This window comes from Grampus griseus (genome assembly GCF_964374135.1).
Source record: "Grampus griseus genome assembly, chromosome: 7".
Classification (NCBI taxonomy): Eukaryota; Metazoa; Chordata; class Mammalia; order Artiodactyla; family Delphinidae; genus Grampus; species Grampus griseus.
Window position 1 is genome coordinate 44,466,713 of NC_139001.1, and position 15,763 is coordinate 44,482,475.

At 39.3% G+C, this 15,763-nt stretch overlaps 1 long non-coding RNA gene across 1 annotated transcript in view; it reads left to right on the top strand.

The window, feature by feature from the left end:
- LOC309825342 overlaps positions 1-1,232 on the top strand; it is an 80,485-nt gene extending 79,253 nt beyond the window's left edge. Inside the window, exon 4 of the long non-coding RNA XR_014297026.1 lies at positions 1,106-1,232. This is a non-coding gene — a long non-coding RNA (uncharacterized lncRNA). The remainder of the gene's footprint in view (positions 1-1,105) is intronic.
- Positions 1,233-15,763: the final 14,531 nt, after the last annotated feature.

Consider the following 15,763-nt stretch of genomic DNA (forward strand, 5'->3'; position numbering starts at 1 on the left):
TGTCTAGACATGGCTCACTTATTCCCGTGAGAAGGCAAATAAATACACTGGACAATTTCATTTGTTTTCACTAAGCAAATGAAATTCTTCCCCTTTATGTCTCTTCAAAGTGTATATCCTTTGAGTTCAGAAAGGAGAACAATCCCCATTGTTTATTTCTTAGATTCTCAACATCATTCGTTTTGAAGATAAGGGGCAGCTAGCCACCCCTGGAATCTATGCTGTGATAACTGATGCTGCTCAGGTGAAGTACCTCTTGTGACTTCATGTTGTTTGTTTATAAGGAATTCTCATGGATGTAAGAAACTGAAGTGTTTGCTTAAAATAGCCGCTTGGACTACTTTAAATTCTCTAAGTGTTTTCTTTATTTAGGCAATATCTAGGTATTGTTCCCTTTAAGAGGGAAAGACAAACAGTGTCTTTTATACAGTTTCAGATCACTTCTTGTCATACAATAAATATCAATAGTAATAACGAAGCTGAGTATTTGACAGTTTTAAAAATTATGATTAATCATGCATTCATTCTAAAAGTATTTATTGAGGGCTTCCCTGGTGGCGCAGTGGTTGAGAGTCCGCTGCCGATGCAGGGGACGCGGGTTCGTGCCCCGGTCTGGAAGGATCCCACATGCCGCGGAGCGGCTGGGCCTGTGAGCCATGGCCGCTGGGCCTGTGCGTCCGGAGCCTGTGCTCCACAATGGGAGAGGCCACAACAGTGAGAGGCCCGCGTACCGCAAAAAAAAAAAAAAAAAAAAAAAAGTATTGAATGTCTTCCATGTGCCCAGACGGCCTCAGTTTGAAGATTCTAAGTATTTCTATGATTGTTAATTAAATAGACTACTGATTATAGTCCATAGTGTAGTCTTTTCTATTTAGGATCCAAAGTAGGCAGGAGATCGGGATTTTTCTGGACTGAGGGTACAGTCCAGAGCCTCATACGTAGTGTGTGCTCAGTAGATGTTAGTTCTCTATCTGTATCCACCCCTCCACACTTTTCTTCTCGGGAAGTATAAGGGATCAGCATCCCAAACCCTGAGTTTGTCATAGTGGATGTAAGCTTCATGGGGGTATAGAGCTTGTCTACTCTATTCACTTCTGTATTTCAGAACCTGGAGAATGCCTGCCATCAAGTAGGAGCTGCCTGAGTGTCCACAGGCAGCAAGGATGGCCCTCCGCAGCGCTGCTCAGGACCTGTGGCAGCAGCTCTCCGCTCCCCTCCGCTCCACCTCAGTGTAAGCACCAGCTCCTCTTCTTTCTTCTCCTAGGTTCTTTGGTTGCCTCAGCGTTTATGAGGTAAAAACTACTCTTTATAGTGAGATTGGCAAGCCATGCCTCACGTTTTTCCTCAGTTTACCTCTTGTTTCATTGCTCTCTGTTTTGATTAATTTATGTTTATTTCTTTAACATTGATAATATAATGGAATACTCGAGGCCCCATTCCATAGTCTTAGCTCCTAAAAAATCTTCTTCTGACTGGAGTAACAAAATTTAAATGTCTTGTTGGTCAAAGATAAAAGTTAACCATAGGGAATTGTTCTGTGCTTACACTTTGTTGGTGTTTATTTTCAGTTCATCTATTAAAGATCAGGAGGATTATAAAAGAGAAGCAGGCACCTCTAATTTAACTTTTAGTCATACATTCTGTGGAATTACAGTGGTTCCAAGGGATGCATGAAAACTCTTATTACACTGTGTGGTGAGTTTTAATTACTTGCAATCCAAATATGTAGCACTTGCAAAAGAAATTCACCCTTGCAAAGCTGATATCTTGGGTATACACACTGCTTCTAACCCAGTAATATAATAGTGTGAGCACAAAATTGCACAAAATCTGTGCACCCTGAATAGTTAAGCTATTTCATACTATCTGTACTCTGTGGATGCTAGGTAGATGACAGCTTGGAGAATCACTCACCCATAGGTGATCTGAGAAGATATAATAGATTCTGTTTGCATTTCTTTTTTTTTTTTTTTTTGCGGTACACGGGCCTCTCCCATTGCGGAGCACAGGCTCCGGACGCGCAGGCTCAGCGGCCATGGCTCGCGGGCCCAGCCGCTCCGCGGCATGTGGGATTCTCCCGGACCGGGGCACAAACCCGTGTCCCCTGCATCGGCAGGCGGACTCTCAACCGCTGCGCCACCAGGGAAGCCCTGCATTTCTTTTTTGCTATCTTAATTCTCAAGAGAGAACTGAACTGTGTACAGAGTTGCTGAGATTGTGCAGGTACTACCTGTGTGGTGATATGATTGGTGAGAATGTCTATTTCAAGCCAGGTATAAGAAGGTAGAGCATATTAGGGGATCATTACTGGTCAAGCGTTTAGTTTCTTAGCGCTCAGGTCTAGAAATTTAGTAAAATGCTCCCCAAGAGATCTAAACCTCAATTTCCTAGTCTGTAAGATGGGTATAATAATCATGCTTACTTCACGGTTTACTGTGAGAATTAAATGAATTAGTATATGTAAAGTGTTTAGAGGAGTGTCAGGTACATAGCAAGTGCTCAGTGTTACCTATTATTATTGTTTATTATTATAAGTAGGTTATATTTGCTAAACTCAAGAGATGCTGGTTTCTACCACTGTTTTAATTTGCAGAGAGGCATATCCTTTCTAGGGAAAAGAATACTCCCTATTACTCCCTCTGTCCAGCACTATGTGATCTGTGATATTAAATTAGTAAATTCTAGATTATGTGGTGAGAATTAAGTGAAAGGAAAGTGAATTGGATGGCTTTAAAGGATTTTTTGAGTAAATGTGGCAAAGGCAAATGATTCTCATATCTACTATTGTGATCTTTCTTGGGCTACCAGTCAGGTAGTTCTCTTTTCCTTAGATGGTGCTGACAATCAATCTCTCTTTTCCTTCCTTCCTTCCTTCCTTCCTTCCTTCCCTCCCTCCCTCCCTCCTTCCTTCCCTCCCTCCCTCCTTCCTTCCTTCCTTCCTTCCTTCCTTCCTTCCCTCCTTCCCTCCTTCCCGCCTTCCTTCCCTTCTTCCCTCCCTCCCTCCCTCCCTTCCTCCCTCCCTTCCTTCCTTCCTCCCCTGAGCAGGGGCAACTCCTTTCCAAGGAGGGTGTAATCTCCCTCAACAGCCTTTCCACCCCTAAGACAGCCTCAGATGTTTCTAATTAATTATGATTACGTATTGTATTCGCTTGCTAGGATTGCTGCAGCAAAATACCACAAACTGGGTAGCTTAGAACAGCAGAAATTTGTTTGTCTCAGAGTTCTGGAGGTTAGAAGTCTGAAATCAAAATGTCAACAGGGTTGCGGCCTTCTGAAGGCTGTGAAGGAGACTCTGTTCCATGCCTCTGTCCCAGCTTCTGGTGGTTTGCTAGCAATCTTTGGTGTTCCTTGGTTTGTAGATCTCTGCCTTCATCTTCAGGTGGCATTCTTCTTCTTGTGTGTCTATGTCCAAATTTACCCTTTTTATAAGGATACCAGTTATATTGGATTAAGGGCCTACTCTACTCCAGTATGACCTCATCTTAATTACATTTGCAATAACCCTATTCCAAAAAAGGTCACATTTTGAGGTACTGGGGATTAGCACTTCAACATAGGAATTTTGCAGGGGGGGGTGGTGCGGGGCAGGACGACAGTTCAACCCATAGCAATCATGATCCTCAGATCCCATTTATAAATGCTCACATGCAATGGGACCTGTTCCTTGGGTTTGTGCCTTACTTAAAAACTATATAAAGAAAAATTCACCAACCAAAAATAAACAAATGAACCCACCCACTGCCAGCCAGGGATTTTAAAGCTCAGTTGACAAGTTGATTGAGATAGACGTCATTTTATAAGCACAGGTTCAGAAATGACATTCTCTTACGTTCTTACAAGGATCTAAAACCCAGTACGTTGTAGTGTGAAAAATAAGTTCTAAAAAAAGAATGAGTAAACAGATAAAAGAGAAAAGAACCAAATTTGAAATTTTTCAGATTTTATATAATCTACTTGCTAGGAAACTATAGGAGTGCCACCCATCCTGTATTCTGTGGAATTGTTCCAGTCTTACCATGAAAATCTTTTTTTTTTTTTTTTTTTTTTGTGGTACGCGGGCCTCTCACTGCTGTGGCCTCTCCCGTTGCGGAGCACAGGCTCCGGACACGCAGGCTCAGCGGCCATGGCTCACGGGCCTAGCCGCTCTGCGGCATGTGGGATCCTCCCGGACCGGGGCACGAACCCGTGTCCCCTGCATCGGCAGGCAGACTCCCAACCACTGCGCCACCAGGGAAGCCCATCCACGAAAATCTTATATTTTGTAAACTTAACTTTCATGTCTGAAAAGTTTCTGATAACTTTCATATCTTAACGTTCATATCTAGTGCATGCTTAGTATGTACTGGAGTGGTAAAACAAGTCAATGGTTGATGATGACTTATATTACTACCTCCTTTTTGCCTGGCACATAGTGTAAAAAGTGTGGAAGGTCTACTGATGAATAACTGAAGATATTTTTAGTAGTTGCCTTTTACAGCATATAACATTTAAAAGTAAATAACCTTGAATTGGCTATTTTTTTTAAAAGGTAGAGATGAGATGAGTGTTTTGGTTCGATAGCCAGGCTTACTCTGATATATGTCTGTTTTTAATAAAATTTAAATACAGATACATTTGGAAGCACAGTTATAATGGGAAATTAACAAATTAAGTTTTTTTATCCTTTTATCCAATTTATAATCTTTAACACTCATTAAAAATTACTGGAAACAGGTGGGTTTTTTTTTTTTCCTGAGGAGACATCTTACTCTGAGACATCTTACTATAACACAGGCAATTTTTAGTATTTTTGATGTTTGATACCTATCACCTAAAACAGTATATCTGAAAACTATGCAACATTTTTCTCACTAGTAATAATAGTCTGGAGAATCTCACAAAGCAGTAAAACCCTATTAAGTCATAGCTACTACATGGACTACTAATTTCTAAAACTCTGTACTTTTTGGTTTAAACTGAAAACAGTATTTTGAGACCAAGCTTGTATTTTCATAAACAGTTTAACTAAATAAATTTCAAAAGGTTGGATTCCACTTTTTTGAGGGCTTCTATGATACTGTATACTAGATATAGTATCTAAAGCTTCTACGATACTAGAAAACTGTTTGAATTTTTCACCTTTTGATTCATGATTTTATTCTCGTGGTCACTGATTAGTAGGGCAAACACAAACTCAAGATATTCTTATGCTCACAATAAAAGACAAGTTTTCAGAATCAGTTCAGATCTTAATTTATTTCTATTTGTTGGAATAGATTTCATTCCCTTTATGAAGGCAAAAAGCCATTGAAATACACTTCTTCAGAAATGCTAGCAATATCACAGGTACTGATGAAAAATCTGAAGGATTATTAGTTCCTTTTCTTTGAATTATACACAGCATTTTAATTAAATTATGTAATTAACATTAACAAATTAATTAAAATTGCCTTAATTTTCCATTCAGCTCTATCAGTGGTAACTAAAAGCACCAATTTTATGTCTACTTATAGCCAAGGAATATCAACAAAACACTGAGTTTTAACAAGCCCTGAAAATGGTTCTGATACTACAGTAATTTTGAGGATAGCAAAAGCCATTTTCATCCTATTTCTTTTTCCTTGCTCACAGAATCCCTATTTAGATATTAGTTGGAGATCCAATGATCTCAGGGAAAGTGGTTCTAGTTTCTGGCCTAGGAGTGAGCAGGAAACTCAGTTCTGACCAATGGAGTATAAGGGGCAATTCCCTAGGGGTCTCCTGTGGAATATTTTCCTCTCTGATAAGAGACAGGGTACTCAGAGAAGCTCTCTGCCCTGTACCATTGGCTACATCTGTTCTTGAACATGGTCATGCGAGGACATGATGCTTGGGACTCCTCCAACAATCTTGCCAGCCAGAAAAATCCAAGAGACTCTCAGAGACTCTAAACCTGACATCATAGGGCCGCTGAGCCAACATACCTGCAACAACTTTTCTCCAAACTGTAGGGGGGGAAATACCTCATTTATTTAAGCCAATATTGAGTAGTATTCTGAGTATTTTGACTTGGCAGCTGAAAGCATTACTAACTGATATAACCAGGCCTTTGTAACATACAGTACATTACCAAAGCATACACATGGGATTCTTAATGGCATCCATTTGCCCATTCATTCATTCATTCCATCAACAAACATTTCTTAAGCAGCTGCCATGTGATAATCACTGTGCTAGACACCAGAAACACAATGTTAAGCAAGACAGACACGTCTTCCTGCAGTTTGGGTGAAATGGCATGAGTTATTCAACTCAGTGGCTAACGTATAAACCGCCCTTCTCACCCCTGCTTTTAGGACAGGTTGTGTGTATGTGTTTTACACCCCAGTTCCTGTTTGTGAAGTTATCCAGGAAGTTTGGCCAGTCAGCACTACCCAGTTCCTTAAAAGATCAGGAGGAAGCTTGGTCCAAAATTTTTCAACAATTTCTAACCCCTAAATTAGGACTTTAATATGTAAACATGAAGATTTAAAGGAGGAATGATTGAAGACAATGAAATTATAGAGGATGGAGATCAAGTGAGCATGAACTTAAGAACTTTTGGGGACTCTAATCAGGGTTCTTTTCTGAAAGTTTGAAAATGAACTTTTAAAGCAAATAAAATACTGAGTGTAAACAAATGGAGTATTTTTTCAGATAGGGAGTGATGATAAATTCATGTTACAAAATCAAAACACAGATTGAGGAAATGTGGAGACCAGTGAAGAGATGGATCTAACAGGTTTCTAAGGTGTCTGTCTCTAAGTTCTGATGAAGTAATTGAGGCTCACCATGTACCAGGCAGTATGTCTGTTGCATCTCATTTATGCCCTACGTTGACTATGGAAAGAGACATTACTGTCTCCATTTTACCAAAAAGGAAGCTGAGGGTCCAGAGAGTTAGGTAACCTCATCACATAGTTAATAAGAAGTAGAGTTGACTGAACTCAGGTTTGTCTAGTGTGGAACAGCGTGTCCTCCTGCTATGCCTTACTACTTCCTTAAAGACAAAGAGGCAAGCCACTATCATCTCCTACAAATTATCCTTTTGTCCCAAAGTTGGAGACTGAATCTTGGATCCATGGACCATTAGGTTAATTCCATCTGGCATTTAGAGTCTTGTTCTTGGGAATAGTTTAAAAAACAGTGTCTAACTTCTTAACAGCAGAGCGAGCAATTAAAATTTAAGTTCAAAGATCTGGACTAAATATCAGAAGGATCTTCCTTCCTCTTTTAATTTCAAAATAAATGGATTTCAGTAGAGATGTTTCCTTTCCCTTGAGGAGGTGATAGTTATACAGGGATAAGTTGAACAGTATTTATACCCAGAGTTGACCTGGACATATATAGACAAAGGGAAATTTATCAGAGAAATGTTTTGACCGGTAATCCTTATAAACACCCCAGAAATGGTTACCCACTCTTTTGTTTGTTGAGCCATCAGTTTATATATAAGGCTAGACTTTCAGGTTTAGTTGTGTAAGCCTAACTGTCTTTTTACAGACATGAAAGTATTTTGAACTGGAAGTATCAAAACAACTATTATGATCTTTTTCTACATGAAGATAATAGCTACTTAATTTGACCAAAAGGCATAGTTAGGGAACTTCTGGGACTTTTGTCCCATGGGGTCTTTATATACTATTATGGTTTGCAAAGCAGTTTGGAACAAATGGCATTGATGAGCCAAGCAGTCTCTGAAATAGTGAACAGGAGAAATCAGGAGAGTTGTCATATATTGGGTTGGCCAAAAAGTGTCTTTGGTTTTTTTAAGTAAAAATAAAAGACACATTTTTCATTTTCACCAAGAACTTTATTTAACAACGTATTCACTCTTTTGTTCCACTACCTTCTGCCATTTTTCAGGCAACTTCATTATTCCATCTTCCCAAAACTTTTTATCGTTTTGAGCAAAGAACTGTTCCAGGTGCCTTTTGCAGTCTTCCAGAGAATTGAAATTTTTTTCATTAAAAGAATTTTGTAAAGACCGAAATAAATGGAAATGCAAAGGTGCAATGTCTGGTGAATGCGGCGGATGAATCAGAACTTCCCACCCAAGCAGTGACGGTTTTTGCCTGGTCATCAAAGAGACATGCGGTGTTGTGTTATCCTGATAGAAGATTATGTGTTTTCTGTTGAGTAATTCTGGTTGCTTTTCATCGAGTGCCACTTTCAGTTGGTCTAATTGGGAGCAGTACTTGTTGGAATTAAACGTTTCATTTTCCGGAAGGAGCTCATAATAAAGGACTCCCGTCCAATCCCACCATATACACAACATCACCTTCTTTGGATGAAAACCGGCCTTTGGTGTGGTTGGTGGTGGTTCATTTTGCTTGCCCCATGATCTCTTCCGTTCCACATTATTGTACAGTATCCACTTTTCATCTCCCATCACAATTTGTTTTTAAAATGGAATGTTTTCATTACGTTTAAGTAGAGAATCACATGCGGAAATACGGTCAAGAAGTTTTCTCTTGCTTAACTTATGTGGAACCCAAACATCAAAGCGATTCACATAACCAGGCTGGGGCAAATGACTTTCAAAGCTTGATTTGGATGTTCTGAGTATGTCAGCTATCTCCCGTTGGTATAACGTTGATTGTTCTCAATTAATGTCTCGATTTGATCGCTATCAACTTCAGCTTGTCTACCCGACTGTGGAGCATTGTCCAGCGAGAAATCTCTAGCACGAAACTTCACAGACCACTTTTGACACATTCCGTCAGTCACAGCACCTTCTCCATACACTGCACAAATCTTTTTTTGCATTTCAGTTGTGTTTTTATCTTTCTTGAAACAATAAAGCATAATATGCCGAAAATGTTGCTTTTTTCTTCCATCTTCAGTATTAAAATGGCTACACAAAAATTCACCAATTTTGATAAGTCTTTTTTTAAAATGCACACTGATATGACAGCTGTCACATACAATCTTAACAAAATTGTTTCGAATGAAGTTAACGACAATTAAGTGCTACTTTATCCATCTTACAGAAAAAAAACAAATGAACCTTTTGGCCCACCCAATACTTTTACTTTAAAAAGTGTCAACAGTTTGAAAGAGAAAATATGCCAGATTTTCCCTGGGGCCATATAGCACAATCAAATAAAGATAAATACCAATGTAATATAATTCATGAGATTTCAGTGAGGAATTATTTCCTAAGTATTTATTCATCAGCTTAGTATAAGCTCACAATAGGTAAATGAATACACTTAATTTGCTATGATTACAGTCTTGTTTGAGCTGGTCAACTACTTAATGAGACTTTTTTTTTCAGTAGACTGGAGATTCCTATGACACAAATTTGAACCTTTCCTAAACCATTTTATCCTTATCGTTCGACTTTAGTGTAGATGGTCCACCCTATGAAGAGGTGACACAATTAATCATCATTCTACATCAGTCCACTTTACCTTAAAGGGCAATCGATTGCTCATACAAAGAAAAACAAATTAGGCATGTCTAAGTAATCGATACTAAGAAGAAACAACTAAACTCATTTAATGATACCTAGATTCTCATAAACTGATAATTGTGGCCTAGGTGTTTTTCATTTGCAGTTTCAAATTAGTCAAAACATTAATGTCTTCTAATGTGACTTCTTAGGGATGCATCTTAATGCTAAGAACACAAAGTAAATTACTAAAAGTACATACCTTGTGACCACAAGAAATGGGATGCTGAGCTTGCCACAGCACAGTAATTGGCCATTAATGTCTATCAGAAGGAAAGGGTGGGGATGGAAAAGGGAAGACTCACAGTCAGTGTTGACGGAGGGTCAGGTGAAACTAAGAAAACAATCCTTGAAGAAGCTGAAGTCAGCCTAAGCCGGACTTCCAAAATCAAATGAAAACTAAAAGTTCAAGGACCCATTCTTTGAGAGTGATAGCCTTGAAAATATTTTTGTCCACCAGTTCTAGCAGCATATTTTATATATTTTTGAAAACCAATCTTCACATGTAAATGCAATGTTCCTCAGGAAGCAAAACTTCAAATACCCATTGTTACATTTCAGATAGCTGATGGACTAAACAATTCAAAAAAAAAATTAATTAAGTGAAGAGCACCAAAAGAGTTACCAAACTAAGGTCTCTTACTTGGTGATATTATTTCTAGCTTATGAATATTTGGACCTAGTAGATAAATAAAGTAGTCTACAAATAAACATGGATCATATGTTCCTTTAATGAATACCTCAAAATTCCCCAGAGGTATGATAATGAAATCAATTCAAGTGAAATATCAAAGATAGAAAACTAGGGCTTCCCTGGTGGCGCAGTGGTTGAGAGTCCGCCTGCCGATGCAGGGGACACGGGTTCGTGCCGGGTCCGGGAAGACCCCACGTGCCGCGGAGCGGCTGGGCCCGTGAGCCATGGCCGCTGAGCCTGCACGTCCGGAGCCTGTGCTCCACAACGGAAGAGGCCACAACAGTGAAAGGCCCGCGTACCGCAAAAAAAAAAAAAAAAAAAGAAAACTATCATCCATTTTCCTCTTAAAAAATAATACCATATATGTGGCAGAAAAATTTATTGAGATTTATTTTAAACGCACTATTGCAACTCAAGAGTTTTTAAAAGCTTTATTAATTAGTATTTTATGGATCATTGTCCTTGAAGGTAATTTACAGTTAGTCCTGTTCAAAGGTTGAAGAGGCATAAACTGATAAAAGGAAACGTTCCTGTGGTTGAAGGAATTAAACCACAGAAAGTTTAATCTTTTTGTTTCTGGATATATAGGAAATACATGCTCATTATAAAAGTATGTAAGTAATTACATGCTCATTATATGGAAAATTATTGAGAGGAAAATAAAAATCACTAAAGCTAACTGCTGTTATTGAATCACAGACAATTTTGATGAATTTGATCTCAGAGATCAATTAAAGCACTCATTTACAAATAAGAAAACAGACCTTAGATAGAGGTAAAGTAAGTTGCCCGAGGACACAAAGCTGCTATTAGCAACTTTGTCTTCTGATGTCTAATCGGAACCTTGTGTCTGACGTACCATGCTGCCTACTCTCTTCCTCCCTTTGTTCACTTTTATCTTCAGCCCCTTAAGTTCTCCTTAACCCAGTCCCCTTTCCAAACCCATGATATCCTTCATTACAAGCCCCCATCACTCAAAACTTTTCCTACTTCCAGAGGGACATGTACAGTGTGTGTGTGTGTGTGTGTGTGTGTGTACATAGGCAATGGACTTCTGGGATTGACTTGATGTATGACGTCCATGATCACTGGGATCAAAAACCTTCTGCAGTTATTAGAGGATTAAGTAAGAAAACATCAAAGCACATTGTAGACTAAAGAGACCTATGCAAATATTATTATTCCCCTAGGTAGAACATTTTCTAAATATGAAAAATTATTCTCAAAAATGCATTTCTTCTGACACTATAGAAAAACCCCAATCTCCTATACCTGATACTGAATCTGTATCTATGTTGCTTTCCAAGTAGCTTAAAAATAACCTCTTTAATCATGTAAAATCTATACTGATTAAGCCCCCTTTTAAAATTCCATTTCCCTTCACAGTTCCAAGAAACTCCTTTAGACTATTTTTGAAATAACAAAACATTTTTATAAAGCCCTGACTTTCAATACTGATTACAAAATTCAGCAGTACGCAGTCTAAAAATAAAAACAGAACCCCCCCCAAATATTTTATTTTTATTTTAGTCTCCCCTTTTCATGCCTAAAAGTATAAAACTGAGCTTTTCACCAACCTATTTAATGTTATTTTATCCATCTTATAGCCACACAGTGCTCTGAAAGGGGGGCTGTACTATCAGCTGGACTTGGGCAATGGGCACCATGCGAAAGGAATCCAACAGCTCCTGGTATTAGGCGGTTCACACCCCACCAAAGAGATGGAATTACCCCCAATTCACCCCCCCCCCACACACACACAGTTTTACAGTGGCCTCCACCATCAATGCTTAGTTCTAAGTCTCTACTGGTGCCTGAGTCCCCATCATCTCTAAGGGAGCCAAAAAGAAGAAAAAGGCCTATTTATGCTTATTGGCATCACCTGTGTTGTCCCAAGCTTATTAGGGGGTGACAGGAAGAATAACAAAGTGGAAAGAGCAAGGGCTTTGCAATCAGTCAAGTCTAGGCTTGAACCCTAGCTCTACCCCTCTCTAACTGAGTGACCTTAGGTGAGTTATTTAACCTCTCCGAGTCTCCAGTTTCTTTATGTGTACGATGGGAATAACAATAGTATTACTTCATAGGGGTGTTGTGAAGATGAGACAAGATAATATCTCATAAGCCCCTTGTTTAATATCTGCCACGGTGCTCCACATACATGGCGCCTTTTGTTATACATGCAGCTCAATGCAGATAACAACACAGTGAAACTTTTCTGGCAGACATCCTTGGGAGGACCTTCTTATTGTATTTTATTCTTTCTTTCTTTATTTATTTTTTTAAATAAATTTATTTTATTTATTTTTGGCTGTGTTGGGTCTTCGCGGCTGTGCGCGGGCTTTCTCTAGTTGTGGCAAGCAGAGGCTACTCTTTGTTGCGGTGCACGGGCTTCTCATTGCGGTGGCTTCTCTTGTTGCGGAGCACGGGCTCTAGGCACACGGGCTTCAGTAGCTGTGGCACGTGGGCTCAGTAGTTGTGGCTCGCAGGCTCTAGAGTGCAGGCTCAGTAGTTGTGGCACATGGGCTTAGTTGCTCCGCGGCATGTGGGATCTTCCCGGACCAGGGCTCGAACCCGTGTTCCCTGCATCGGCAGGCGGACTCTCAACCACTGCGCCACCGGGGAAGCCCCTGTATTTTAAATTATCCTTAAATGATGAAATAATAACTCTGGTCAGTATTTTCTAATTGCATCAAAAAAGAGGGCTGTGTCCAGGGCGCATGATAAAGGTCTTCTTTATCATATTAGGGTCTTCCGTATTACGGGGTCTGTGTGTGCACAAATTCAAGGGACCCAAGATGAGAGATACCATTAGTCAGGATTTTATGGCTGTGAGACACCATTATCTTTTACTATGCTGCACTCATAATTGACATGTTCTAACAATTGGGCATCTTACGAAACTCTTAAGGAACAAATTAACAGTATGGAAGTAGTATTTGCTGAAACAAACAAACAAAATAGAAGAGCAGGACAACGATCACATCAGTAAAAGATTGGAGTGAGGAGGGGGCTGGAAAACAGGGACTCTTGCACTGGACACATGGACTGTGTCACAAAGGGAACATTAAGGAACTCTGAAATTTTTGCTAAGAGTCCAGAATGCAAGCGTCATGCATAAGTGTGTGGCCAGCTTAGTGGGAATCATCTTCAAGGTGCTGCTTAGAAACAGGGATGCAGTGTGGAGTGTCTGAGACAGATGATTAAGGATATGAGCGTGTGTGACCCGGGAACTCTGCTCAGATGGGTGAGGCCCTCCGTGCTGTGAGGGGCTTGCAAGCAAATGGTGCAATTGAAACGGGCTCCAAGAAGATCAATTAAAATCTTGAGAAATCAGAGAAATCCATCCCTGTTTTTTTAGCCTGAGGAAGGCAAGGCTGGGTAAGGCCAATCAAGGTTTGGAGAATGTGAAGGTAATATTGTGGTGATGCTAAGTGTCTGCCTTCTGTTTCTAAAGACAGCATACAAGAGAATGGGCCTTACATTGTAACATGAGAGAATTAGATTAGACAGCAAAAGAAACTACATATGGCAAAAGTTGAGAGACTGAAACATTTATTAAATGAAATTTGTAGGTATTTTCTGGCTGCACGTGGAGAAACTAAACAGTAAATTTTGTGCCATGATTTTTGAGTTTTCAGTGAGTGTGATGGACCAGATATCTCTTTTCCTCTTTCCAAATCCTTTCTTTTTTTAAGATTTTCTATCTACATTTATCCCAATGAATACTACTACTGAAAAATGGCGAACTTTCCATATATGAATACATTTATTTTTTTAAGAAATTGAGGTAAACTTTACATAACATAAAATTCACCATTTGAAAGTATACATTTCAGTAATTTTTAGTACATGCACAATGTTGTACAACCATCACCACTACCTAGTTCCAGAACATTTTCATCACACCAGAAGGAAACCCCACACCCATTAAGCAGTCTCTACCCATTCTCCTCTTCCCCAAACCCCAGCGCCTGACAGCCACTCATGCTTTCTGTCTCTATGGATTTGCCTTAGGAATATATTTCTTTTGGAATCTTCTGAATTCTGCATTTAATTTTACAACTAGAGGCTGCAGACTACTGAGTGTATCTCTGTGTGTGTATGAGAGAGACAGAGAGAGAGAGGGAAATGGAGAGAAAGGGAGAGAGACGGAGAGAGAGATGAGAGGTCAGCATTCATGAGAACCTTTGCAAGGTCAAATCTATTTGAAATATTCAAACAAAATGCAAACGTAGAAGGATACTTATTTTTCAATTAGATGTCCATAACTTAAATTAGATGTCTGAAGGTAAATTTCTCAAGGATCCAGTAAATTACAGGTTGGAGAATCGTCAAACAGTTCTTGAGATATGCCTGCAGCATTGAGAAAGGCTTTTGAATGGCAACGTGGCTTTATCACTCCTATGTTAGGCTAAAAAGTTTCAGACCCAACAGAAGCTCTGTCCTGGATCTGAGCTCTTCCTGTAGTAGCTGATGATAACCCTATTATTTTTCTTTAGAGCAGTGTAGTGGTGTCCATTGCTTAATCCGCATTTATTTGTCCTGGTGAGCACATCAGATACAGCAGAGGAAACTTAGGATGCCTGATGGGTAAGTGAAAAAGCAACTTAAAAATGAAATAATAAACCTCTTTTATTTTGCAACCATAAATACTTATTAATTTTAAATTAAAATGCACATTTTATTCTGGCTGTAATTTTTAAAAAGTTAGTTAACCTATTTAACTTAAAAACTTGGAGAATGAACTAGAAAATGGTTTTTAGGGCATCTGTTTTTTTTGTAAACTGATTTAAAACTTGCATGGCTTCCTTAGTTATGATTACATTGACGGGAAGGTTGTGTTGTCTGAGTTCTGGAAAAAATACATATGACTTTTGAAAGTAATCTTAATTTTCAGCCAGCCAAGTCATTCCTCAGAAGGAGGAATAGCCAGTTGGGTCTTGTGATTTAAGTGGTGCTTTGTAATCTAGACTGTCAAGGCCAGGAGATTACTGTCATTTTGCATTTTGCGTGTATTTTGAGGATTTTTTATTCCATTTTCATTTTCAATTCCTTTCCATTTTATAAGCCCCAACTAATATATCTTGACTTTTCCCATTAATAAGGACTTAGGATTCCCCTGCCAAAGCGCAAACACATTACTAGGTTTGGTGTTATGGATCTTGCTTGTTTTCTTTCCAAATTTTCTTTTCCACAAGCTTCACTATAGTCTCCCACCTGTTCTTTTTGCCGCCATTCTCTCAGTTTTGGCTTCTGAGGACTCCTTGGTGACAATGGAAAACAGAGTCTCCACAGTACATTTCGAGATATACATGACTTAGCTACTATTCCCACAAACATTTCTCAGACAGTGTGGACCGGAAGAAATTTTTTTTTTAACGAACTGAATCTCCCTTAAGCTACCTGGAAGTTGGAGGCAGCACAGCGCTCCCCTTATGGCAAGTAAAAATTAATGTAAAGCGCTTGGAGGTCCTTGTTGCTGAGATATTCTGTGGCAAATATTATCTTCTGTGCCTTGCTTGAGGACCTGTCCACAAAATTCATCTCCAGTAAGAGGTTGCCATAATGTGGAGGGGTTTGATTCCTCTGTTCCCTCCTTCTGCAGGTGCCTCATA